This window comes from Python bivittatus, unplaced genomic scaffold (genome assembly GCF_059951505.1).
Source record: "Python bivittatus isolate LINGU-HERP-01145 unplaced genomic scaffold, Pbiv_v1 ctg000020_np1212, whole genome shotgun sequence".
In the NCBI taxonomy this organism is placed as follows: domain Eukaryota; kingdom Metazoa; phylum Chordata; class Lepidosauria; order Squamata; family Pythonidae; genus Python; species Python bivittatus.
In genome coordinates, this window is record NW_028277030.1 from 24,283,846 (window position 1) to 24,311,401 (window position 27,556).

Genomic DNA, 27,556 nt, shown 5'->3' on the forward strand with positions numbered 1-27,556 from the left:
TCCAGTTTTCAGATCATACAAGCCAGTTCATAACAATCCTTTTCCTTTAAAACAACAACAATAAACGACTGTGTGAATCAGGACGTGTCCAAATAGCCACCCAAAATTCTAACCCTTACTATATAAGTCATCATGAAGGAATTCAGTCTTTTACTACTTTGCAATGCAAACATGTACAATACCTGATAAGTCTATGAATTGATCCACAGAGTCGCAGTCCCTATTCAAACAATTTTTGGAAATATTCAACACTTTTTATCATTTCCCTTGGCAGACTACAACACTGTGAGATTGACCTTAATCTCACTGGGATACAGTAATCTTGAATATGACCTATACAAAAAAGTTAGTTCCAAAGGATAAAGACTCTCTTGAGTTGAGTTTGATTTGTGGCAACTACATGGATATACGAGTATAGTTTTCTTGGCAACAACACAGAAATGGTCTCCCATTGCCTTCTTCTGGGATGTTTTTTTAACTTTCCAGTCTAGGACCTGATAAAGGTAGAAATGAAATAAGGTAGATGGGTTATACTATGCCTCTCTTGGCACAGAACTAAGCCACAAAAACGGATACTGTATTGTAGTGGTACTTTCATAGTGTGAAAATAATTTTGGAACAGAGTCATCTGATACCAGATTAACGTCAATGGATCCTAGCCTGAACATACACAGTCAGCAAATATTTATTGACATTGAATGGGTTCAGATCTCCAGACCAGATGAATTCATCCAACAGTACTGAAGGAACTTGTTGATGGTCTGCTAAAACTTTGTGTATTCTTTATGAGAAATCATGGAAAATGGGAAAAGTAACAGATGAATGGAAGATGGTTAATGTTGTCTCTCTCTTCAAAAAGGGGGAAAGAGGTTGGAGAGAACTACATATTAGTTGTTTAACACTGATCTTGGGAAGATGCTAGAGCAGATCATAACTGATTTATCTCAAAATACAGTGATGGCTTTTGATTGGTCAAGAGTATGTCTTGCCAAACTAATTTTCTTTTATTGTTTTGATTGGGTAATTTCCTAAGGATTTTGTGAGAGACATTAGAAGCAATTTATCTTGACTTCAGCAAAGCATTTGACAAACTCCCCATGACATTCTGACTATCAAATTAATTAAGTATGGACAGGATGGTGGAACCATAGCTGCCTTGGAAACTATATTCAAAGAATGTTCATCAGTGGATCCTCATGGAAATGAAATAAGGTAGCAGGTAGAATGGCAGACTTCAGTTCTGAGTCTGGTACTCTTCAAAATGTTAATGAGTTGCATGAACAGCCAGAATGAATATTTTTCAAACTGGCAGTTGATAAAAAATTGGGTGGGATAGCTAATATTCTAAAAGAAACAAAATTCAAAACAATGTTGACATGTAAGAGAAATGGGCAGAAAATAACAAGATGAAATTTTAACAGACAAATGCCAAGTTCTTCACTTAGGGAAAAAATAATCAAATGCACAGCTATAAGGCAGAGAATACTAACTTAGTGCACGGGAAAGATATTTGAAAAATATGAGTCAGCAGTATGATCCGGCTAATACACAGGCAAATGCAGTTTTAGGATGCATCAATAGAAATATAATTTCCAAATCACATGAAATAATAGTTCCATTAGATTTGTATTGGCTAAACCTCACCTTGAGCACTGTGTCCAATGCTGGGCAAATTAAGAAAGATTCAGAGTATCTGGAACATTGCAAAGAAGTCAGTGAGGATAATCAGGGGAATGGAAACTAGTGCAGGTCAGTTTAACCAGGAAAGAGACCTGGGTTCTGACAGCTCTGCATTGCTACTAAGTGTTTCTTTCATGGAGCAAATATGCTTTTGAGGTGGATCTGGATTTGGTGCTTGTGTTCCTCATAACAGCTGTGAGAGCTGTGGAGATGTACTGCAGAATGATGACCCCAGTCTGTCTTCTGAGATGCTATGGCAGATGACAGCCTCATAAATGATGGGGAAAAGAGACAGATCTTTTGCCCGAGAACCCCAGATTTACAGAACTGGGAAGTGGCAGGCTTCCTTTGTAAATATTGTTTCCATTCCTTTTGTAGGTGATGGGGAAGGCATCTGATATCTACCGCTCTGTTTATGGCAGCCTATCAGTCTGGGCTATGTATCCCAGATGCCAGGGATATACTCTTGATACTCAAGTGTGTTCCTTTTACCACCAACCCCAGCACGCCTGAGTTTTGCTATGTTCTCTGCTGGGATTGCTGCCATTTGGGGTAATTGTCTCTTTTGTTGTTGTTTCCGCTTGTCATTAAAGAGTTGTTTTCCTTGCAATGCATGCTTGTGTTTGTCCCATAGGCCACATTTGGAGTATCAGCCTGGGTGGTGTTGAGCAGAGATCAGGAATGCAAATGTTTAAGGCAGTGTTTCTCAGCCTTGGCTGCTTTAAACTGTGTGGACTTCAACTCCCAGAATTCCCCATGGCTGGCTGGGGAATTCTGGGAGTTGAAGTCCACACAGCTTAAAGTGGTCAAGGTTGAGAAAAGCTGTCTTGAAGGGATAGCAGCATTCCAAGAATGAAAATGGCATACTTTATCCTTTTATATGGATTACTCGATGCTTCTGATGTCACAAACACATAATTTCATTGGTTGCTACTTCTCATTGGCTGTTGGTTTCATTTAGGTGTATGAATTAAAACTGACACTGCACTAATGGATTGTTTGACCAAAATGTTATTGTTTTGTTTGATCCAGCGCTTTGTAATGGAATTTCTTGCATTTGGATTTGCTTGCTTCAAATGTTCCACATTTCCTCCTAAGCCTCCCATCCTCTGTCTGGTCTCCCTGTGTCAGATGACTTTTTACCAAGAATCTCAGAAGCCCTTCAAGGGTACAAGTAAGAAGTCCATAATAATATTCCAAATAAAATACAATATGAAACTACAGTACTGACAGTTAATATGCACTGCTTGTTAGCGATACATTGCAAATCAAATCAAACCTGATGTAAGCTTTCAAAACTATTGAAACTAAACCAAATCACATAAATCACATCTCATCTCTATGATCTTGTTGGGAATGGCTGGAGAAAGAGCACATACTGATGGCTGGTACAAGTGGTCTCCTAACCTCACCCTCTGCCCTGCCTTCCTGATTATGGGATATATAATACTTCCACTGCCACCAACCATTTACCTTCCTGGAGGAAAGAAATGCCTTGATCAAGCTTCTCTTTCTTAATACTGGCTGATGAGAGAGTTGGGAGAAGAAAGAAGAGGAGGAGGAGTCTGAATTTATTCCAAATCACCAGAATTTATGGAACATTCTTCAGAAAAGAATATAGAGTAAAAATAATTAATCTCTATAGCTATCCCTCCCAGTCCTAATAGCATCAAGGTATGGAGCCAGGGAACAAGAGCCCTGCCTTCTTCTGAGGAGCTTAAACAAAAGTATCAATCTTATGATTTCAAAAACTATTTTGCTAAACTAGAAAAAGGAGAGTGAAACATTCTTTTGGATATATGTAAGATTTTATGTAGTCAAAAAGCCCAAACTCTAACCCACTCAAAACAGGCCTCTGCTCCCTGAAGATTTTCTTGGCTCTGAGTCACATCTGCCCCACCACTAGTCCCACAGAGCTTCAGCTTTGTCCTTGCCACATTTCTCAGGCACTCCCTCACTTTTTCTAGAGCGTCTGCCTTCACCCTCTGGAGCACTGCTTAGCTGTCTTCTCCTTCTTCTGTGAACTAGCTTACCAAAACCAGGGAGGTGTTTTCAGTCTCCACTTTGCCTACCTTTTTCAGTAATCTCTCTTCTTTCTTCCAGGGGTTCTTTCTTCTTGGTCCTCTCCTAGGTGATCTGCTTCTTTTCACATCTCCCAGGGATCTCCCTCCCCAAAGGATCCTGAAAAAAGAGATGGGGCTGGGAAATCTCCTTCTGTTTTGCTCAGACAAAGCATCTACTCCTTCTCCTTCTCCTTCTCCTTCTCCTTCTCCTTCTCCTTCTCCTTCTCCTTCTCCTTCTCCTTCTCCTTCTCCTTCTCCTTCTCCTTCTCCTTCTCCTTCTCCTTCTCCTTCCTTCTGGGGGCCAGGATTCCAAAAATAACATTTTCCGCCAGTGAATGTGCTTGCATTTAAAATCATCAGGTAGTCTCCTGCCTGTTTGCTGTCTAGGATGTCCTCTGGGATGTGTTATCAGCTGTCTGTTCCATGTGGGGGAGGGACACTTGGAGTACTATATTACAAGCTGGGAAAATTAATAGGAATAAAAATAATATCATGACCAAAGTAATCATATCACAACAACAATGCAAAATGAAATGCAGTTAAAGACCAGCAATGTACATTCTTAACATGATTTCTGTTAGTTTTATAGTCCTGTACTCCTCCATGTCAGCCCTTCAAGGTATACCAGACTAGGAAACCAAAGTTATGAATGCTAATGCTACTTTTATTATAAAGTTACAGTAATAGAATTTTGCAAGTGTGAATGCACCTCCTCCCTACCTGCCTTTATCTTCATGAGGACTAGGGAGAGTCATATCTGAGATACTTACTCAAATTACATTTCTGCTCTGGACTCAGATTTCCTTTATCTTACTGTTGTCTTGCTGGTGGCTCTTCTTCCTGTTCCTCAAGGCTATTCCTACTTCCCATTAGAGCTGGTATAAACACGAGTACGTTTTGTGATTTTAATTGCTCATCCTCCATCCTCCCAAGCTATGCCCTGACCACAGCAGGATGGCTGGTCAGTGTGGGATGGGCTGATGATGTCAGAAAGCCTTGTCAGGACTTACAGTACATTCTGTAAGAGATCATGGGATGTCAGGGGCTTCCGTATGGAGGGGAAATTCCACTAACTTCAAAGCAGATGCTTTAATCTAGTGAGTGTGATTCTGTGTTATCAGACCACTGGTTAGGAAAAGTGACAGATTGACTGGAACTACAACCAGACATATTGTGGCCTTGCTCTTGTTTTTAAAAAGTTAATTCTCAGAGAGGAAACTAATTATTAATTCATGTAGCTTCTAATGCTCGTTTTCTTTCCCAATTAAAACCATCTGTTTCGTAGGATTTAATGTGCATATCAAACATGATGTTCAAAGAGGCGGTTTCACACACACAAGACGTGAATAATCTAATGAAAAAGATCTGAGTATGCTTAATTTTCTACTTTAGTCACTAATCTACCAAGGTTTGTGGGCTCTTGGTGAACTGACAGTGATTAATCTTGTTAAATACTGCTCTATTGTTATTAATTAATAGTTACTTGCTAGCCTTGTATTATTTTGTATCAGGGAACACGAAGTCGATCCTGAGATAAGAGAGCAGAAATAAGCTCAGCAAAGGAAAGTTTCTTGTCCGCCCCCTTCCCTTTCAGTTGCCATAAAGCATTTTCTGGAAGTCAGGAATCATCTGAAGTAACGCGGAGCAATTCATGGGAGGAGGATCAGCCCAATCCAAGAAGACTTTCCTTTGCTTCAATCTTGTATTGTTGGGGAGGGCTTTGGATTCTTAAGAGTGGCTTTGGTGGGCTGAGGAACAGGACTCAAGCAGCTGAATGATGGGAGAAAATAATAGGAAAAGTATCATTTCTTTCCTTTCAGCTTTAATTGGCCATTTAGTTTGGTTGCTTTGGAGATTACACACACACACACACACACACACACACACGCCTATATATACTGTATACACACACACACACACAAACATACAGTATGCCTATATATACTGTATATATACACACATACATACACATGCATATGTGTGTGTGTGTAATGAAAGAGCACCTGGCTTTTAGAGTTTATACTCCAAAATACATATTATTATCTCTTGGCAATCTTTGCCTTTCATCTGTTAAGGGAGAAAATATTTCTGCAAAGAAAAAGGCTGTCACAAAATGTTTCTTGCTTTTGTGAATAGAGCGTATTTTTTTAAATGCTCTCCGCTGCTGATACTTCTAAAAACAGAGTAAGGAGGGATTAACGGCAGGTGTGCCTGACAGTGCATAAATGGTGTTATGGCAGTATTGTACTTTGTGGAAATATTCCTGCATCTACACATTATCTTAAAGTGTTCCCTGATTATTTTCATGCTCATTGGGATATTTCTACTCCATTGATAGGCATTTCGGAATACACACAGAATACACACACACACTTGTATGCACATAGAATACACACAGTATACACATATACATGGAATACACACAAAATGCACAGACACTCAGACACAGACACATACATTTTGGAATACATACACACATATACACACAGAGATACAGGTAGTCCTCAACTTACGACTACAATAAGGACTGGAAAATTCATAGTTAAGTGGTGCGGTTGTTAAGTGAGGCACCACATGACTGCACCCGATGTTATGATTTTTTTGCAGCAGTTGTTAAGCAAATCATGGCAGTTGTTAAGTGAATCACATGGTTCCCCATTAATTTTGCTTGTCGGAAGCAAGCTGGGATGTTGTAAATGGCAATCACATGACCCCAGGACATGCTGGTTGCCAAGCACCCAAATTTTGATCACATGACTGCAAGGATGCTGCAATGGTGATAAGTGTGAGAACTGGTCGTAAGTCACTTTTTTCAGCTCTGTCATAACTTCAAATAGTCACTAAATGAATGGTCGTAAGTTGAGGACTACCTCTATATAGAGAAAGAGAGAGAAAAGTAGCTATAGAAATTGCAGTGAAACTCTCCATTATTCTCTTGGGAAGCCTTTGTATGAGTAACATTAACAATGATTTGCTTTTGGCCATGAATCCTTCTTACCTGGCAGCTTCAAAGTCTAATCATGGCTTTAGAAAGCAAGCAGCTGGAGACCTCCATGCATCAAGTATGTAGGATGGCACAGCTGGTAATAAGTTCTGTAGCACACAGAGTGATCATGCAGTCCTTCCTCTGCTTTCATCTTCATTCTTGTTGTATTTGCTACCTCAGCTGTGAATAGTTTGCAAAGGCATATTGCACAATCTAGCATTGCTCCTAAGAAAGTTCACAGCTTAACAGAGAAAATAAACCTTTGTAAAAGTTATGCGAAATGCCTGAGGTAGCCAAGGGTCACTCCATCAAGTTTAGTTTCTCTCATTGCTTAAATCTTCCCAGACTCTGAAGTCCATCCCACTGCAGTTCTTCATCCATCTGTAAAAGTATTTTAACTAACATTTTGTATGCTTTCTTTTAATATTTAGAAATATCTATGTGTTTTCAGTTTTATTTCATGAAATCCAAATGTTTTATGTGCAATTTTGCCTAATATACATAGTTTAAATCAGTGTTCCCTAATGTATTATTATTGTTGTTATCGTTATTGTTATTATTTTAAATTTATTGGCCACCCAACTCCAGTGGACTCTGGATGTGTGTGTGTGTGTGTGCATGTATATGTATATATATTCAATAGATCATTAGAGTGTATTTATTTTGCTGATATTCGTCCATATCCATTACTGCTAGTGAACTTGGATGAACTATGGTAAATCACCTGCATAGGAGGGCATTTAGTTGGTCCTCCCTTGGAGACTTGGAGAATAAGAAAGACTACTGAATGACCTGCAGGATTTTGCAGCCCTTTTTGAGATCCTAGCCTTGCTGTTAGCTACCTGAGCTGCTCAACATAGTTGCTCTTAAGATGTCAGCCTTGTGAGGCAGTCCAAACAAGAAGCACATCCAGAAGTACTAACTTTATTGGAAGGTTACATTAAGGGAATCTTGCAAGTCTGAAAGTACATCTCCCCCCCCCCCCCTTTACAGCCCAAGAAACTAGGCAGGGTCCCTTCTGAGATGTTTGCTATTCCTTCTGTGGACTCAGCTGCCAGTTGTCTGACCATTGTCTAGTCTGCGGCTCTTCCTCCTGTTTCCCAAGGTCATTCCCACATACTAGTACATAAGTGCCTTCTCCTTTCACTACCAAGACAACTCCTTGATTTTCTGAAGAACAGAAGATAATGCAGGCCAGATGAAGCTAGCACACAAATAGCAGAATTCTCATAGTTAATATGACTGAGCACTGGTACAAGCATGTGAGTATATTCCTCAGTGAGCAGTGATGGCCATGAAACAAGATTCCTTCTCTGCCACCATTGTATCCTTACCTTTCCCAACATTTAGAAAAGTGGCAAAGATACTTCTTCATCAAGCTTTTCTTTGTTAATTATTATGTCTATTCTTGTGTTGGGCATATGGATTCAGATTGAGATTCTTTCTACTAATTAACTAATACTCCCAGTAACATTGAATTAATGAAATGTCCATGTTCTTTATTAATATTCTGGGATGAATATACAAGGATTGAAATACCTTTTGTTTCAGATTTTAATCCATCTAACAGCAAGATCTTATGCTCCAGCAAAAATGCAGTTTGGATTTAACCCATATTGACATACTATATCTAATATCAATTTTTAACATTTAGTAGGCATCTTTTGATTGCTTTTGTATTTTGGGGAGGGGGGAGGAAAGAAAAAAGAAGAGAGAACAGATGAATCTAAGTAAAACTGAAATCTAGAGATGTCTATTTGTCTGATCCAAAGAAACTGTGAATCTGTTACAGTATATACAGTATCTCTCACTCTAACCCAATTATCCTTTGCCCATCATACTGTCCAAATAAATCCATAAAAAATGATGATCCATAACTAATATCCATGGTGAAATGAAGAGAGAAAAACACTGTTGCCATCTAATGGATGGCCATTTCTTTTTCTTTTTCTTTTTTTGCTTCAGACTTAATCACTTTGCCAAGAAGCAGGCAGAGTAGACATCCTTTCTGATTATCCTGTATCAAGCAGTCAGCTCTGCTAAATAGCCTGCTACAGGGAGAAGGTGATCCATGGGCTGAGATTGTCATCTCCCAAGTCTTGGCAGTCCAACAAACATGAGAAGAAGATTGAGATACAGTTTATCAGCAACCAGGAGAAACTGACACTCTTGATACTTACCAACTTGCCAACTTTTATTACGTGAGTCCTATGAAGTTAAGCAAGATCCGACTGAATATTTGCAAGTTAAATGGGACCTTATTTAGTAAAGATGGAGAAAATGGGATGGAGTGTGTTCTTCCTACTTCAAGACTAGGAAAATAAGCTAAAATACAAGAAAACTCAATGAATAACACAAACTTTGCTGGAGCTCATGCTAAAAACTTGTCCTGCTGTGACAAAGGCAGCAAAATCCAAATTCTTCATCTTTATCATTGCATCTGTGCAAAGATTTTTAGTTAAGCATATCCAAGTGACCCTTATAAATGATATTGCTGATCATGGGTCAGGGGGATGGTCTGTAATGAACATGAACTCACATCCATTCTATTTAGATGCCTTGTTATCATCTGGGTGAGTCTTCTTTCAGCTACTGTATGAGGCTATTGGTCAAATGCGTGGAGGGGTGTACTTCAACATCTATTTGCTTGCTCATTGCCTATTTAGATGTGCTGTGTTTTAAGAAGGCAATTTGTATTTTATTAGCAGAAGGGACAGTCTCTTTAAAGGAAATGATCATATTGCCGAATAAAGCAATTTTGCTTGTTGGATCATATTCCCATTTTAGCCAACTGAATCCAGACTCTCCTGGATGAAATTCATAATTAAAAGCAATTTCAGTCTGGTTTGTGATTTTGGGAGTATATCCGCTTCAGTGATTCTGTATTATGCATTTAAACTTTCCATAGATTTGGCATATATACCTTGTACTTTCCAGAGTAACCAGGTAGAACAGAGCCAAATTGTTATTGACTAGAAACAGTATGCGCTGATTTCTAATGGCTAACGCCTAAGACTTATAACTAAAAGAATAGCAGCCATTCCTGTGGTAGAACAAAATACTTGCTTTTAATTGTTGACCTGTGTTTAAATTTTGGCAACTCAATTATTTAACAGCCAATAATAAAACCTTCAAATGCCTTTCAGTCTAGCAAAAGCTGCCAAAACCAACTGTGGAACGTATCATTATATTACATAACATGGTTTACCCATGAATACTCAATGAACACATTTTCTTTCATTATCAGAGCAGAGAATGGAGGTTTGTTGGCAGGATTCACACTGACATTTAATAGGAGTCAGAGCACACATTATTTTCAGAAGTGAAAAAAAGTGTGGCTTGGAACAAGAAAGCGAATCGCTGTGAAATTAATGATAAATATGTTATGCAATATATATTTTTATCATCCTTAGAAGGTAGAACAAACTTCTGATTCTAATGCTTTTCACTCATGTCTGTTAGGTGTGTTTATCTGCACCTCCACACAGCCGAATTAAAATGCTAGAGCCAGTAGAAGGCGTTACTGGCATCAAATATGCTGCCCTACGGGTGATTTATATCTGCCACAGGCATGATTCCAGCAAATGATGTTGTTATACTGTACAGAGCAAGTTAACTATACAGTAGGCATTGCTGGATTCCCCCAGCTGCATTTCCCTCCCCTCCTACCAGTTGTCACTAGCCAATGGGGTAACATCCACCAATCACTCTCTATAAAGTGGGATAGAGATGGGTGATGAAGGAGGCAAGTTTTGATCAATAGCTGGGCAGGCAATTTTAACCATCTCTTGAAACTAGCTCTGGTCTCTCCAGGTGTTTTGCATGGGTGCATTCAAAGGGAACCTGACCCTCAGCTGATATGAACTGATCATTGGGTTCTTTTTGGACCAAGGTTAGCTTTATTCCAGAAAAGTGCTGAACCTGTTTTGGAAAGAAGATAGACACAGGTTTAGCACTATGCCAGAAAAGCACTAAAGCTCTGTTCAGACCAGCTGAGCATCAGTTTACCACTGTTCCAGAAGGCAGCTGAACCCATGTTCAAAATTAGCTCAAACAATAGCTGGGAGGGTTGTATTATAGAAAGGCAAGGAAAAAGCTTATTCTCACTCTCTTCCCCTCCAACTTCTCTTATCGCTGGACAGGTGCTGTTCAGGATGATCCAAACCAGGGATCAACTTGGAAACCTGGCAGATACAGAGGGACAGCCCACTATGAGAGAGCTCGCCTCTCCTCCTGTTCAGACTAGCCCTGGATGACAGTACCCAAGGACTGGTGGGGAGGGACATGCCTAGGCAACCTTAACGTTTTCAATTGCAGCTGGAATAATCCCCAGGCCTAGGAGTAACCTGACCAGGCCAGGAACAGAACAATCACTGAAGCCTGCCAGATTGCCTCCATAACAAAGACTGCATAGGAATAACAGGGGAAATATTATTTAAAAACTAGAATAACAAAAGATGATTTACGGCTGCTTCTGGTATAGGTTGGGAGCCAGATGGTGACATCACGAAGACATGGCACAAAAATAGTTTGCCATGACATGTTTGTGCTATGGTTAGAAAGGCTCTAAAATGTCTGAATCTGTGAGTAAGTCACTATATTCCTGAGATATTCACTATTAGGCTTATGTGAATCAGTCCAAACTTGAATTGAGGTTCAAAGATTAGTTGATTTGATTTTATCTGCTCTGTGATTAAAAAACAACAACAATCCTGTGCATAACTACAGTAGGGAAGCATCAAGTGTTTGCACTGACTTCATTTTTTGGCAAAATGGGGTAAAAATAGCAGACAAGGCAGATCCTTTAGAGGACTAACCTTGCCAAGTGTCATCAGTATATATTCATGGATTTCAGCACACTCTTCTTTTTTTTTAATGTTTCCCCCTTCTTTAAAGAAGAAGTATGAAGTATGAGGAAAAGAATGCACATCAGACATCAAGTTGTCCTGCCAACAGCCGATACAGAAGTTATCTTAACCAGTGCAGAATACAACCTGCTCCAACTTAAATGTAACAACTGTCAAAAATTGTCAGCACCTCCTTAAATATGCATTTGGGCTATGGAGTCATTAAGGAAGAGTCCGTCACTCAAACGGATCTTTTTCTGGGACTGTGTCGCCAATCGTACAAGCCCAGAAAAAGGACTTCTTTAACAAGATGCCAAGCTTCCCCCCCTCCGCCCCCCAAAGCCCTTTTCGGATCAGAATAACTGTGCAACCTGATCATTTTGTAAAACCCCCAGAAGCAGCAGAAAAGCAATTGACTTTGCAAAATATTTTGCAAGGCTGTGATGCACTTCACAGCTATCTAAGTTCATTTATAGCATCAAAACTTTAATTTGCAAATCAGTTCTAAGGAGCTGATTTGAAGTGAAGCAATCCTTTGAAGCTCTGTGCAACTCTATTCAGTATAACTAGGAAGAATCCTTTTCTTCTAAATTTATTATCTTCACTATACAATTAAGATAGATGCATTATGCAAGTGGCAGTTATAATGCTTAAAAATAAATATAAAATCAATGTACATATTCGTGATTAGCACTTGCATCAACAAGTGATGCCTTATAAGTTTAAAACATCCATCCTGGACTGTAGATTGCCTCCTATTAGGAGGTAAATTTTAGTCCTGAGCTTTTCCTATCAGGTGAAAAATATATCAGCTATTTCAAATATCCAGTCTGTGCTGAGTTACATCTGTACCAAATTTCAGATTATTTTGGATAGTATGGAACTCATTTAACTATTCTGCAGGAATGAACCATGCAACCCCTTTCAAATGAAAATGCAAAAATGCGTCATCATTTTTTAGAAATAAAATATACTGAGCAACATTTGCACAAGGTATCAGGGAGGTTGGTTAATTTGTTTCCTTCCTTCTTTCTAGATTATCTTAATTATTTGGCAATATAATAGTCACCCCATATTTATTCTAAGTTATGCAAATATTTTCTACCATTGTTTCCAATGGTCAGAAAATTTTAGATTATGTATCATCTAAAAATCACCTTTCTAGGTCATATGGAGGCACTGTTAACAATAACTCACATATAATTCACAGTCGGCATGCAAGGAAATTTAGAAACATGGAATTCACTACAAGAACATGGATGCTTGCTGATTGTAGACCATAAGAACTGAGCTGGAGCAGACCAAAAGTATATTCTGGTTGCTCTTCAGCTTGTACATAAAACTTAGCTTTTTCCAGTCCAGAAGTCTATCTAACCCAGCATTCTTTCTTACAGTGGCTAACCAGATGCCTACAGAAAACTCAGAAGCAGGACTTGAGGAGATTAACATCCTCCTGTTTCCCTCTAGCAGAAGATATTTGATGGGAGTCTATAGACATTACCTGATGATATGATGATCTAGTGTCGTATACTTGAGATAGGCTGCGGTGAATAAATAAATAAATAATAAAAGGATCAGCAACTCTTTTGGATGTCGACTTCCTCCATGCATTTGTGCCATAATATGTATCCCATCAATGAGAGAGCAAAATACATTTTTGTTGTCAACTGTATCCATGGCAAGCGTCATACTGAAGATCTTGTGTGCAGAACAAATTCGGCAAAATTTTGCACAAAATTCATATTCTTGTACAAATGCATCTGGAAAGGAGATACAAATGGTTGTTTCTTAGTTTACCTCCTGTAACTCCTTAAGGTATCTCTTGGCCATGATATCCATCAAATACACATCTCGGTTTCCCTGTTCCACCTTATTCTCTGAATACTTTTTTCTGACTTTCTCCTAACTTGCCAATTCCCTCTGCTAATGTAGTGCCCAAATTCATCATGCTGTTGCAGATGAGTTTGAGCCAGAGACATGTATTCAATTTCTTTTCATCAAATCTTTTCTGCCATCCATTACATTCCAAATGTTCTCATGTCTTCTCTCATCTCCTTTGTTGGATTTCTTTTCTTAAAAAGAGTGTTTCTGAGAAGATTTTATCTCAGTATTGATTGGCTGAGATCAATTAAGAAAATCCGTGTTCTAATTATTTCAGATAAAGTCCTCTGGATGTGACACGTAATGCAAAATTGATCATACTACTAGGCAGAATGTTATTTCACTTGAAACCAAGAGTCACAACTTAGTTGTAGTGCACAACTTTGCATGGACACCCCCCCCCCCAAATAAAATCTTGGCATTTCTGTGTGGACCAAACATGATAGAGACTTTCTCAACCTAGCACCCTGTAGGTATATGTTGGATTCTACCTACCATAATTTCCACGATGAATCTTGTAATCTCGCTACATCTGGTAGACATGGAATTGCCCTATGGCTACTTGACAGTGGTAAGATTTAGAAAATTGTCTGATGCTTTTTAAAATGTTGTAGCAGATTTGCCAAATAAATTACATTGTACCAAATCATATTTTAATATGGACATTTGTAGAGTTAGGAAATATAGACTGTCCTGTACAACAAGCAAAGACAGATCAACACATGGAGCTGGAGACCAACCAAACAATGGAGGTGCAACACATTCAAAAGTCAGCATAATTTGCTGGAATGCTAGAGAATTCTTTAAATTGCCTTATGATAGATCAGGCCATGCATTGATAGGCTTTCTACTTTCATAGGAAGCCTACCATGAAATGTTCCCCTAATGTAGACAGTGCAAACTTTTATGAACCCTTCTTCAAGTGCTTTACTTTTTGGCTACCATTGCTGTTCTTTGCAGCTAACACAATGCCCCCCCCTTTTTTAAACAATGCAGGACTTTTTCATCCCTTCCTTTCCCCCAAAACTAGTCTTATTATGAAAAATTCATTGCTTATGATAGTACATGTATCTATAAGCAGTTATTAGTATTAAAAGGCATATCAGAAACATTTCCAAAGGACACACCATGTCATCTGCATCTGTACAAGGAGCCAAAATTTCAACCTTTGTTTTTTTGTTTTTTGGCATGTCTTGGATGAGGGAGACTAGATGAAGGAGAGATGAGGCCTAAGTCTTTGGATCTTGGCCTGTCCATTTTTGGGGTACAGCTCTTGACATGCCATGGAAAGGATGGTGCAACCCTTGAGCAGAAAAAAAAAAGTTGCTCACTCCTGTTTGGGGGAACAGACTGGTTTTGTGTGATCTATCTATCTATCTATCTATCTATCTATCTATCTATCTATCTATCTATCTATCTATCGCACATACACACACACACACACATACTATACATACATACATACAAACTTTTAAAAAGAAAGATAAAAACCAGTACAAACTAATATAAAGTAAGAAGAAAAAGGAAAAAGAAAGAAAGCAAAGAGAAAGCAAAAAGTTCAAGAAAAGAAAAAAAGCTAAAGAAAAATAGAAAAGAAGGAAAAAGGATACAAAGAAGTGGCTTCCAATATTCTTCGCAGGAGTTATAAGTACAGTTATATTTTAACCTCTCTCTCTAAAGTTACATCATGATACTCTTCTTTCTATACTCTATCCTGCCAAAACCATAAATCACAAGTTTTTTTTCTTTCATTTTTACGCAAAAAGTCCATAAGAGGTTTCCAGTCACCAACAAATGTAGATAGTGTCTTCTGTCTAATTAAAGAACTTAGTTTATCCATCTCAGCAAGATTTGTCAGTTTCACCAACCATTCCTCCATAGTGGGTAGTGTCAAATCTTTCCATGTGGAGTCCTTGGGGTTCTCTGAGCTTGGTTGTTTTCTTGCAGACATTTCATTACCCGTCTAGGTACAATGGGTAATGAAATGTCTGCAAGAAAACAACCAAGCTTAGAGAACCCCAAGGACTCCACGGTTCAACCCTGAGCTACATATATTCTCTTCTATTGGAATCTTTCCATCTCTGTGCATATAATAATCTTGCCACAGTAATCATATATTGAAATAATGTTCCATGACTTTTTTCTCTTTATCCATCAGTCCTAAAAGGAAAAGCTCTGGCTTCAATTGAATATTAATCTTTAAAATCCTCTGTATCAAGGTATGCATTTGAATCCATTTTTTTTAGCTTTTTTACAAATCTACCAAGCATGATAAAATGTCCATGTTGTTCATATTTCCAACATACGTTTGAAATGCCTTTATACATTCTAGATAATTTCTCTGGCATCATGCATTAACAATACATTATTTTATAAAAATTCTCTTTCAGATCATAACATAATGTAAATTTCAACCCTTTTAACCACATATTTTCCCATTGATCCATCTGTATATTATAACCAAACTTCTTAGCCTACATTATCATGCATTCTTTAACCTGTTCTTCCTCTGTTTCAAATTCAAACAAACGTGTATTCATTTAGCAATTATATGTTCATCATCAGTGCACAATTGTACTTCAAATTCTGTCTTACTTTGCTCCATCCCATAAGTCAAGTCTTTTTGTCCATTTTGAATCTTTTTGACAACTGTAAATGGGAGAACCATTGACAACTATATCCTTCTGCTGGTAATTGCTCTCTTGATTTGATTTTAAATGCCCCTTGATAATTCCCAGTACGTCAACCATTTGTCTTTGTAGTTTCTCTTCTATGATATGAATCTTCTATGAATATCCATGCCATCCTAACCTGTAAGAAAACTGTAAAAGTCTCTTGTTTCTCAGCAATATCCATTATTTCATCCAGACCAAATAACAAGCAGCAAAATACAATTTTAAACCCAGTAAATCCAATCCTCCTCTTTCCTTTGCATCTTGTAACACTTTATATTTAATTCATGGTTTTTTCCCTTGCCATATTAATTTAGATATATCCTTTTGCCATTGTTTAAATGGTACATCAATTGTCAAAACAGGCATTGTCTGAAAGAAAAACATCATTCTTGGCAAAACATTCATCTTTATCACAGAATTCTCCCCAACAGTGACAATTATCCTTCCCCCCCCTTTTGCTTTGCTCTATCTTTAGCACTTTAGTCCCAATTAGCTCTCTGTAGTTACAGTCACACAATCTGGCTGATATTACCCTTATCTTCTTGTTTTGTAAAATCCACCAATTATCTCCTGGCCTTAAAAATAAACAGTCAGCATTCCCACAAAGGTCCAGTCTGTTAGTCTAATTACTTTTGCTATTTTCAAAGGCACTTTTATCAAGTTTTTTCTTCTGTTTTCTAAAACGACTTCTCCTTTATTCATTTAAAGCTTTCTTGAATCATAATTTTATTAAGCTTTTTGCTTTTAAATTAAAATTCTTTAAAATAGCATTTTTTCCCCTTTCCCCCCAAAAAAGGCAACTTACCGAGAGCCTTTGATCTTTCCTGCGGTCAGAGTATCTCTCTTAGGTTGTAAATCAATAAAATTCAAAGGCATTTAAGAAAGTAAGGGGAAGTGGCTGGTTTTAAAGGAAAGACCTACACCTGTCTGCCATCCAAAACTAACATTTGGTAGGACATCTTGATAGCATATCTGTTGTCAGACAATAGGCAGTTTATAAATGGAATAGGTTGTGCAGCCTGAGAAGGTTGATCCAAATGTAAATGTAGCAGAGTCATCTTGCAGGACCTAGGAAGCGTGCTTGCTCAGTGAGAGCTCTTGTCCTGAGGAGCAATATCCTCCTGGAGATTCGTACTGCTCCCATTCTTCTGACTTTTCACAAACTGCTAAAGACCTGGTTGTTCTTCTAGACTTTAGATTAGGATAGTGGTTGAACCCCTTTGATTTGGGGTTTTTCCTTCTATTCGGTCTTTTTGGTTCTGTCTTTTAGTCAGTTATCTTCTTTTTTCTAGGTATATTTGTTTTCTTTTAATTTTTTTTTTTTAATTTGTAAGCCTCCTAGAGTCACTGTGGAGTGGGTGGCCTCAAAAACAATAAATAAATAAATAAATAAATAAATATCACACTCCACTTTTTATATCTAAAATGTCAGCTTAGTGTACTATCTCAGTTATTACCATATTTAAAATATGCACTCTTTTGCACTTATTTAAAAATAGGCGAAGTGAGATACTGAAGAATGTTAAATGCAAATGGAAACCCTGTGACTCTATGCCAGTTTTGGGGGGCTCTCTTGTTATCAGTCTTACAAAACTGCTTCAAATTCAGCAGATTTGGTGTGCAGGCATAGGGGACAGTGCAGAAATCATAATGCACTTACACAATTCTATGACAGACTGATTCCCCCATCTTGCCAAACATCTTTCTCAAGACCCTGAAATATCTTACTATCATGAATACATGGTAAGGCAGAACTCATGTGATTGTCATGGTTTGAGTGTTGGACTTTAACTATAGAGACCTGGGCTTAATTACCTATTGAACCATGAAACGTAACATGAGGCTTTAGGCTAACTGATTTTTCAAACCTATCTCACAAGATTACTTTGAAGGCAGATGTGTGGAAGAGAACTATATTCATCCCCTTAAGTTTTTTGGAAAAATGGGCTATAATTGTGAGAAAGAATGGAATCTAAATTGAACAACCTAATTCAATAAAATCTGCCACTTTTCCATCAGGTCTTTTGAAAAACTGCACAATGAACATTTGGTGGGGTGGACTATTCCATGATATCATCTTCTTAGGTCCATTTTGTCTATACCTTTTCCTAACATACTCACAATGGTGATAGGAACCAAGGCCAGCTTAAATTCATATGTATCGTAGCATTTTCCCATTAATCTCTCACTTGGATTTTGTTAAACACAATATAATAACATATTTCTTCTTTAGAAAAAGGGCTGTTTAAGCAAGTAATACCTCTAAAATCTTTATTAAAATTGTACTCAGAGGTGAATGAATGTGTAACACTTTCCTTGGGATTTCTTCTTAGCATATAAGCAATAAGCTGGCACCATATTGATGATGAATGGAGATTTATCTGTGATTATAACATAGATGTGTGAAAGTATCAAAGGAAATTGCTTGAGATGGAATGCTACCTCTGTTAAAGAGAAGGGTTGTGTCTTCACACTTGAAAGCTTAATGTGGAAGATTATGTTTTTGCACATTCTTATTGGATTTTAATTCAACTAGTTTTTGGCCAGGGTATGATGCTAAGACTGCTTTGGTCACCTTCTGTAATGGGCAGAAGGGCTTACACCTTCATAAATGACCTGTGATGGAAACCACATATGGAGAATGTGGCCCTATCAACCAAATATCTTCTAGAGCATCTGCTGCGATTAGACCTTGGGAATACTGCTTTACAGTACTTACAGTCTTTCCTGTTGGACCACATCTGGAAGGTGGTGTTGGGGAATTAAAGTCCAACAGCAAGGCCATTAACCTTTGGGCTCCCACACTGTTCCATCTTACCCTCCATGCTGTTGAACATCTATATGAAACTCCAAAGGCAATGAATCTACATGTGAGAGGTCATCCAAAGTTTTGAAGTGAAGTGTCATAACTGTTGACACCCTGCTGTATTGCTACTCAAACTCCATAAAAAAATCAGTACCCTTAAATATTGCCTGGGCTGGTTAATGGGCTGGATGAAGGAGAACAAGCTGAAATTAAATCTAGACCAAGTGCAGGTACTGTTGTTATATTGGAAACTGGACTTGATGATTCTTTTAGATGAACTATACAATCTGGGAATGCTCCTTGATCCACAGCTGTCACTGGATTTGCAGATGCTAGCTGTGGTGAAGAATATTTTCAGGCAATTATATCTCACACAATGACTGTGGTCCTTCCTGAGCTGTTCTGCTTTCACCAGTCAAGAAAAGAGCCAATCCATACCATGTCCAACATCTTACCTTTTTGTTTCTCCACAAGATAAAAAAATAAAGAAACCAAGCAAAGGAAGCAAATGAACCAAAAGATTCTTGAGGTATGCTCTCTGGAATCAGCACATAATCATACATGTTCTGAGGCTGGCTGCTTGAATATTCCAGTGGAAAAACCTTCTTGCCTTTCACCTGATTCCCTAACAGATGAGATCTGTACAGGCAAGTAAGCCAACCACATGGGAATCCCATCATATATTCTGTTAAAACACAAATACACATCCTTTGAAGAGGGGTCTGTTCTAATCCCTCCTTGGAGAAATTACACATTTTTACCTACCCTTCAATACAGCAAACACATGCAACCAGACTGATACAAGCAAGAGAGACCTTTGGTTGCAGAGTTTGTCATAAGAAGCTGTACCTAGTCATGGAAGGAATCAAGAATCCCTCAATCTCCCAGATCAAAATTTCAATAATTTATTAGGGGTAACAAAGTAATGTCTTTTATAAGATCAATGTTCAATATTTTTTTAATGGACTGCCTCTTATTTATCTTTTATCTGGTTGATAAACTTCCAAAGTTTTACAGTACTATTTAGGAAATCTTGGCAGATGTCACTGTGGCTGACCCAAGCAGTATGTTTCTCAAGGGTAACAATACGATATTAACTGATCTCCTGGATACATTTTCCAAAATTAATAGTATGTACTAAGTTGGGTATCAAAGTGCAGCAATATTTTTTATGTGTTGGAGAGAGAATGCATTTTGAAGAATTGTGATTTGGGAAAAATATGAGAAAAAAAACTTTTGAAGTTTAGAATGACAGATATTGAAAACAAGCAAGATACTTTAAACCTTTGTTTATGCAAGCCTTGGGTGGCAGATAGGTTTGAGGGTGCAGGATCCAGCCTCTCTCTTTCAGCTCTGGCCTCCAGAGAGCAGCTGAAAGCACAGTTCAGTTGAATGTAGTTGCAGTGCTTCATAGGATCACAAGTCCTGATTGTTTGGTGTTTCCAGTCCTATGACTCTGTTTGGCTAAATGCTGTTACAGCCATTCTCCTGACCTTTCCCATAAATATGGAGAGATCAAGAGGGCACATTCCTAGCTTCCATCCGTGCTTATAAGTCCTGAATGCCTGAAGAGGTGTTTCTATGTTTCTGTTATACATTGAAGTAATAGTGTGGCTTGCTGACTTCTTTCAAAACAATTCTGTATTTCCAAGATGAAATTGTAAAGAATTGCTTACTCACCATGTTGAATTTGGCAGATATACCTAAAATGCCAATTAAGAAGTAAGACTTAATCATGAAGATTTTGCATTTGAATGCATTAAAAAACCACTGCAGTATAATTATATCACCTGATCACTACCCACTTCAGATATGGAAAGTATACTGCCTTTCCATTAAATTCCTGTTTAGTACTTTAGACAAGTTCGATTTTCAGTCTCTCTCTCACTCCCTCGATATACACTCTTCCTTAGCATTCTGTTTTGATTATGATCTCTCTTGCACATATTTGTTCTTAACAGACAACACTTCCATTCTCTTTCACAGGTCCTTTCACTCAGTAATCACTTTCACACCAAGGGACAGGTTCTATGTTTTAAAACAGCCTTTCCCTAGTTTGCAAATGTTCACTTGCTGCCACCTGCCTCTTCCCCATCAGCGCTGGGAAACTGATGATAGGGACAAAATGACACTGAAAAGTTTCTGGTCCTGGAATTGAGAGCCAAGCCCTCTTCAACTTTCTTTGATGCTTGGGAATGGAAACTGTAGAGAGACGGGATCCCAATTTGCCCTTTAGTATTAGCCATGGAAGGAAAACTACCCAGACTGGATGCAGGCCCTGCAACTTTCCTTTCTTTGAGGGATTTCAACTGGAGGGTTGGATCACAGCACAAGTGCTGCTTTTGTACTGGACAGGACATTGTTTCTAAATATACATTTCAAAGGTAGCCTCCACAAGAAATCCTGAAATCATAGGTGCATATATTTATATAGGTGTGTGCATGGGTGTATGCACATTGACGTGCATTAATATTAAGAGCCAGTTCGGTGTAGCCATTGAAGTCCTGGACTTGAAACCAGAACACCACAAGTCCCCTCCCTTAGGCATGAAAGCTGGCTGAGTGACTTTGGGCCAGTCGCTGTCCTCTCAGCCCAACCCACCTTCCAGGGTTGTCGTTGTGCTGAAAATAGGAGACCGGACCATTATGTACATCGCCTTAGAGTTGTACAAATAAAGGCAGGACATAAATCTAATTAAAAAGTCAAGAGTGTATCCAACTTCGAAATGGTGCTTCATTTTGGCAAGGCTTCATGAAAAGCACACCTTCAAAGCTACTCTCCAAAGTAATATGACTCCCTTCCCTTCCCTTCCCTTCCCTGTGCTTCTCTTCTAATTAAAGCGAAATGAGGGCATTGCTTCACTTCTTGAAACTCGAGCCTCTCAGTGTGGCAGGTCCACTAGTGGGAGAGGGCTTTGCACATGTGCTGAGCATTCCAAAGACTCTTTTGTAAGACACTAGAAGAAGGTTCCATGGAGACACAAAGCATGAGCAAATGCCTTTTCTGAATGCTGCAGCCACTGGATGCGGCAAACACTTTTGTGAAGTGTGGCTAATTTGAACAGAAATCCCATACACCTCAGCCTGATGGTAAAAGCTGTGACCAGGGAGCAAATAGATCTCATCAAGCTGCAACTCAGGTGAAACTTATTAGGAAGTTCAAAGCCCACCCTTGCTTACTCTCCCTTATTCCTCTTGGATTGGACCATCAATGAATGATGCTTTCAAATAAGCCTCAGGAGGTGACAGCCCCTGTCTGACCTTATGTGGGCTGAGAAGCTAAGCTGGATTGAGCCTACTTAGTCTTTGGATGGGGGACTTTGAGGGAGTATCATGGCTAAAGGCTAAACTATATCTGTACTGCTGCCAAGAAAAGTGCATTGATGAAGCATCAGAAGTCAATGGTAGCCCTAGAGCAGTGTTTCTCAACCTTGGCAACTTTTAAGATGAGTGGACTTCAACTTCCAGAATTCCCCAGCCACTCATCTTAAAGTTGCTAAGGTTGAAAAACAGTGCCTTAGAGTTTTGGAACTGTGGGACAGAGTGCCACTGGAGCCGTGGAAGATTGATTTTTTTTAATCTATCAGGCTGAGTGCCTGATTTTATTGTAAGGTTTCTCAACTCATAATATAGCTGTGGAAATACAGCTGTCATTTGTAAAGGAAAACAAACAATTCGAAGTTAAAGTCTGTTCTTCTTCCTGTATCTTCATGATGAAGATTTCATTCAGTCTTGATACAGGTTTCCTTTTAGTTTACAGTGCCAAAATTGGAGGACTCCTCAGCTGTGGGGCCTGAACCATTGCTCAATTAGCCCGCTCCTAAAGCCCAAAATGCCAGAACCAGAGCTCTGTTTGAAGGAGAGTTTATTTTCAAATGCAGGCATGTTCTGTGTACAATAGCATCTATGACCACCCCACTTTTGTGGTTCTTATAAAGCATGTTGACCCCAATAGCCCTTGAAAAGAGAAATGGCAAACATGGGCAGATAATGAAGCTCACTGAGTGAGTAACTGGGATGACTGGGGAGGACATGTTATAGAGACCCTAGAATTGAGAGCTAAGACTCAGCCAAACATGGTCTATTCAGACCTTTGGTCACTGCACAAGCCCAACATTAATATCAGAGCTGAATTCCCTTGTTCTTTTCCATCTCCTACTTTAAGCTGCAATCTGATCTTCTAAAAATATTAAGAACATGACCTTTTCAGAAATCCACACAAACTCTATTTTTTGCTTGAATAATATAAGCATTTGTTTGTCCTTTATATATTTAATTTGTGTCTTGATATGTTTACTTTAACTTACCCCTCATTGCTATTCTAATGTGTTCTCACTGTATGTGGTATTTATTTCGTTATGACAATTTTTTTAAAAAAAATGCAATGTGTAGAAGAAAGTTTGGGGAGGTGGCAAAAAGCAAAAGTTGGAGTTTTTATCATCTTTATCTTCCAAAATGTGGTTCCCTATTAAAAACAACAACGACAATAACAACAACCAAGACATTTGGAAGGTGTTATTTTCCTGGTTGGAAAATAAGGATAATAAATATTTGTCCATTGTTCTCAAGGGCTCTACTTTTCTGTGAAGCAATTACATATGTAATAAGGTAGAAGGAGAAAATATCAAATAAAACAGTCAATGGCTACTTTTTGTCACTTTCATGGAAATCCATGAAAGATCTGCAGAAGTCTCTGTGAAATCATCTTATTCAAAAGCCAGTAGGTGGCACCAGATAGTCACTAAAAACTACTCAGATTTTCACACCTAAAATCCCTGAAGCATGGAGAGTTAACAGTCATGTGGTTATTTCTCCACCTCTCCATCACCCACAAACATGTTTGAGGGCTCTGAAATAGAAGTTTTCTCTGTGAGAGAGAGAAAAAAGGAGCTGACCTAAGACAATAGCCTTATATAAGGCAATAGTAAAACTATTATCAGCTCAAAAGATTTGTTGTTGCTGTTGTTAAAGTCAAATGATTCTGATAATGAAAGGAAGCAATAAGAAGGATCTGTGTGTATGTATGAGTATGTAGAAGGCTGACATAGGAAACTCAATAATGTGTTTGAAAGAAATCTTCCTACTTCTAACCAGAAGATATGTTCTGTGTCTACGGTCCAGCTACTGTAACTCTCTGTTGGGAAAGGGGAGAGACTGGCTCTGATGCCATAAAAGAATGGTGCTAGGACAAACTCATTAAGAATCAGACCTCTTTGGCTTCCAAAAGATTTGAAGATGTGTCAGTCTTCAATAAATCAGCCGCTCTACTTTGGCATTACTAGTACAATAGGTAAAGTGTTAGGCTGAGGAGGAGGAGTGAGTCAAGAGATGAGGAATGTACATGGATGGAAGATGAGGTGACAATTCTGCTTGATCTCTGTAGACCACTCACACTGCTGCTGTTCCTTTGGGTGATACAGTCTGTCTGTTGAGCAAGAGACATATTTATGACAAGGAAGTTGCAGAAAGAAATGTCTGGGAAGAAGCTGTTATAATACGTCTGTAGTTTTTTCTCCACTATAAAAGGTTCAGAGATCATCAGCTGTCTGCTGATAGTGTACCAATCAGCTTTCATTTAAACTTTCTGTTTGTGATGATTCATTGCTTCATTTTATTACACCCTAACAACATTACTGAAATACCCGTTTAATTAAGATCACAATCTCTGGATATGTTTCCTGGGAAAATGCACATGAGAAAAATGAAAAGCAAAAGAAAACAAACACCAGTAGCAGGAAGTCATATATTTACCCTCATTCATGCTTATAGCAGTGACAGGACTTATAAAGAATCTATACATGGCTGAACAGGGTATAGAAACATTGACTTTGGGGATCTGCTCCTGTGCATGATAAAAAATAATATGGAGCAAGCAGGAATGAGAGGAGTGGAGGAGAATATTGTATCAGAATATACTCTCTTGTATCAGAATATTTGCATCACAATTACAAATCACAGCCTGTGATTTAATCAATATGTGTGTACCAAAGAAGAATATATATTGGGTTTGTAGAGTTCCTGTCCAGAAAGTTAAAGCTCACATACAGTTGTATTTATTGAAGAACACAATAGAAGTTCAATGAAATAGGCTTCTTCATACATGTTCAAAATAAAAGAAAGAGGAAAGACATAGTAGGCCAGCTGCTCCAGGAAAATAACAAATAACACAGACAAGGCAGTTCCTATTCTGGCTCAGCTTCTCTGAGGAGATAGGTGTTCTACTTCACAGTTGTAAGCAACTAGTTGAAAAATAAGATCAGAGTTCAAGGCTCAGATGGATTATATCCTGGAACACTGATGGAACTTTCTTCCAGATCTCTCTCTCTCTCATCACCTCAGATAAATCCCGGAGAACTGATGGAGTACTGGAGTAAGGCAAAACTTCATATCTTCAAAAAGGGCAAAAGAGAAGTTTCCAACAGTTAATAAACCAGCCAGCCTGATCTATCCTGAGAAAATTCTAGACAGATCATAAAGCAAATGACATATAAGGACCTTGAAAACAGCACAAGGATTACTTACTGGAAGTCACTGTGGATTTTTCACGAACAGACTATTTCATATGTTCACCAGGTAACTTCCTTAGTAGATTGTGGAAACGCTGAGGACACAATATATCTTAACTCTAATGAAACATTTGAGATGGAATAATGATTTTAAGTGATAAGAAGGTTGAATGTTAGGAAAATTGTCTTAAGGGAAAGAGCAGTCCAATAGAGAAACCAGTTACAGAGGAAACTGACAAACTCCCCTTTCCTGGATGTGTTTCTAGGACAGCTAGGTCCTTTAATTTGGATTCCTGTGCTAAGCAGAGGGCTGCATTGAATGTCTTAAATAAACTGCTTCTAACTGCACGATTCTACAGAACTGCCCTGAAAGGTTTTCCCCTATTATGTTAGTTGCTGGAGTTCCAAAATGAACTTCTCAGAGTCAACCAATTGTCTAATCAGGACTTTGGTCTGAAGAGAAAAACGTTAACCAGATGAAAAAAAGAACTTCCGAATAACCTCCAACTGTACTCGTGTGCTGACTTTACAAAGAGAAAAGAGCAGGTATTTGGGGGGAGGGGGGGGTGCAAAGCCAAGGTTTTTTTTTTTTTTAATGGTTGCTTAAAAAAAGTTGCTCAGCAAGGCCAGCCAATTGCAAATTACACCAGAGGAAGCTTGCTTATCACAACTGGCTTGTCAGCCTCGCCATTGACATTAATGGGGCTGCTTGTCAGGAGCTGATTTCAAGGGCTGTGACCTTTTCAGTACAAATGAGGAGACTTCTTTCAATATGCCCAGCCGTCTAAGGAAGGAGGACATTAAAGCGGATTGCCTGTTTCATTTACTCCTGGGAAGCTGCCAGCGCTGCTGGTTTTATGACACAGATGAATTTGTAAATGGCATTTAATGGCGTATCAACCTGTTGCGTTTCCTCAACAGCAGCTTCTGTGGGTCTTAAGTTTTTGCCATTTATCCTGTTTACTTCCTTTTTTTCTTTGTTTGCTTTTTCGTTTTCCTCCGTGGTTCATCGGCTGTTTGAAATTGCTGAACACGCACCAAAATGCAGTTGCCATAGCTAAAGGAGAACACAGGACAATACTGAGCTTGGCTAGATCACTTTGTTTTGCTGTTTCTTCACAGTCCTCACCTGAGTGCAGCTATTGTATGCTTTTCTTTTATTTACTGATATTTTAACGACATTTTTATACCACCCCAGTCCAATGACTCCAGGCAGTGAACAGAAGGAACTCAAACTGAGGTGTATCAACATTCATCCGATATCCTGCTAAGCCACAAATGATTTCCTTCTCTAAAATGTTATCAACAGTAGTGCCATATATCTGGATCAATTGGATCTGCTGAGCAATTTTTGCTTCACATTCAGCTTATTTGGTTAGTGAGGCTTTTGAAACTTGTATTTAGTTGGTCTTTAGACTGAGTCCTAGCAGCCTTGTTTGCCTCCAGCTTTAAATGTGTAACATGCCATGACATTAATCCAACACACTTCAGGACTTTCTTAGTTCAAACTCTGATTGGTTGTGGATTTGTGTGTGTGTGTCTGTGTGTGTGTCATCCTCATACTTGCTCACACATTGGGTGTTGTAAAGCTAATTCCTGAAGGAAATGAAAGAGCTGTTTTAACGCACGTGCACAGGTATGCACATCTCATTTTAGCCCTTCGGTAATGACTTCCTGAAGGAATGAATTTAAAAAATGGATTTGAAATCATGCAATAACCAGTCATGTCAATGTATCTGCTGCTTGCTAATCATTTCTTTCTCATCTATGCTTGGGCATTAATTTTGCCTTTAGCTCGTTGACATGTGATCAACAGTTCTGCTAAGGATCATATATTAATGAACCATCAAATCATTTTGGGGAATAAGCAAAAGTTTTGATCTGAGGCCTGAAGGACATAGCAAAAGATATGAAAACCACTAAATTTTGCTGAATTATACCTGTGAAGTAGGGGAGGGAATGAGGCTACATATGGCTGGGAGAAGAAAGGCTGGAGAAGGAAGGAAGGAAAGAAGGAAAGAAGGAAAGAAGGAAAGAAGGAAAGAAGGAAAGAAGGAAAGAAGGAAAGAAGGAAAGAAGGAAAGAAGGAAAGAAGGTGGGTGGGCAGGCAGGC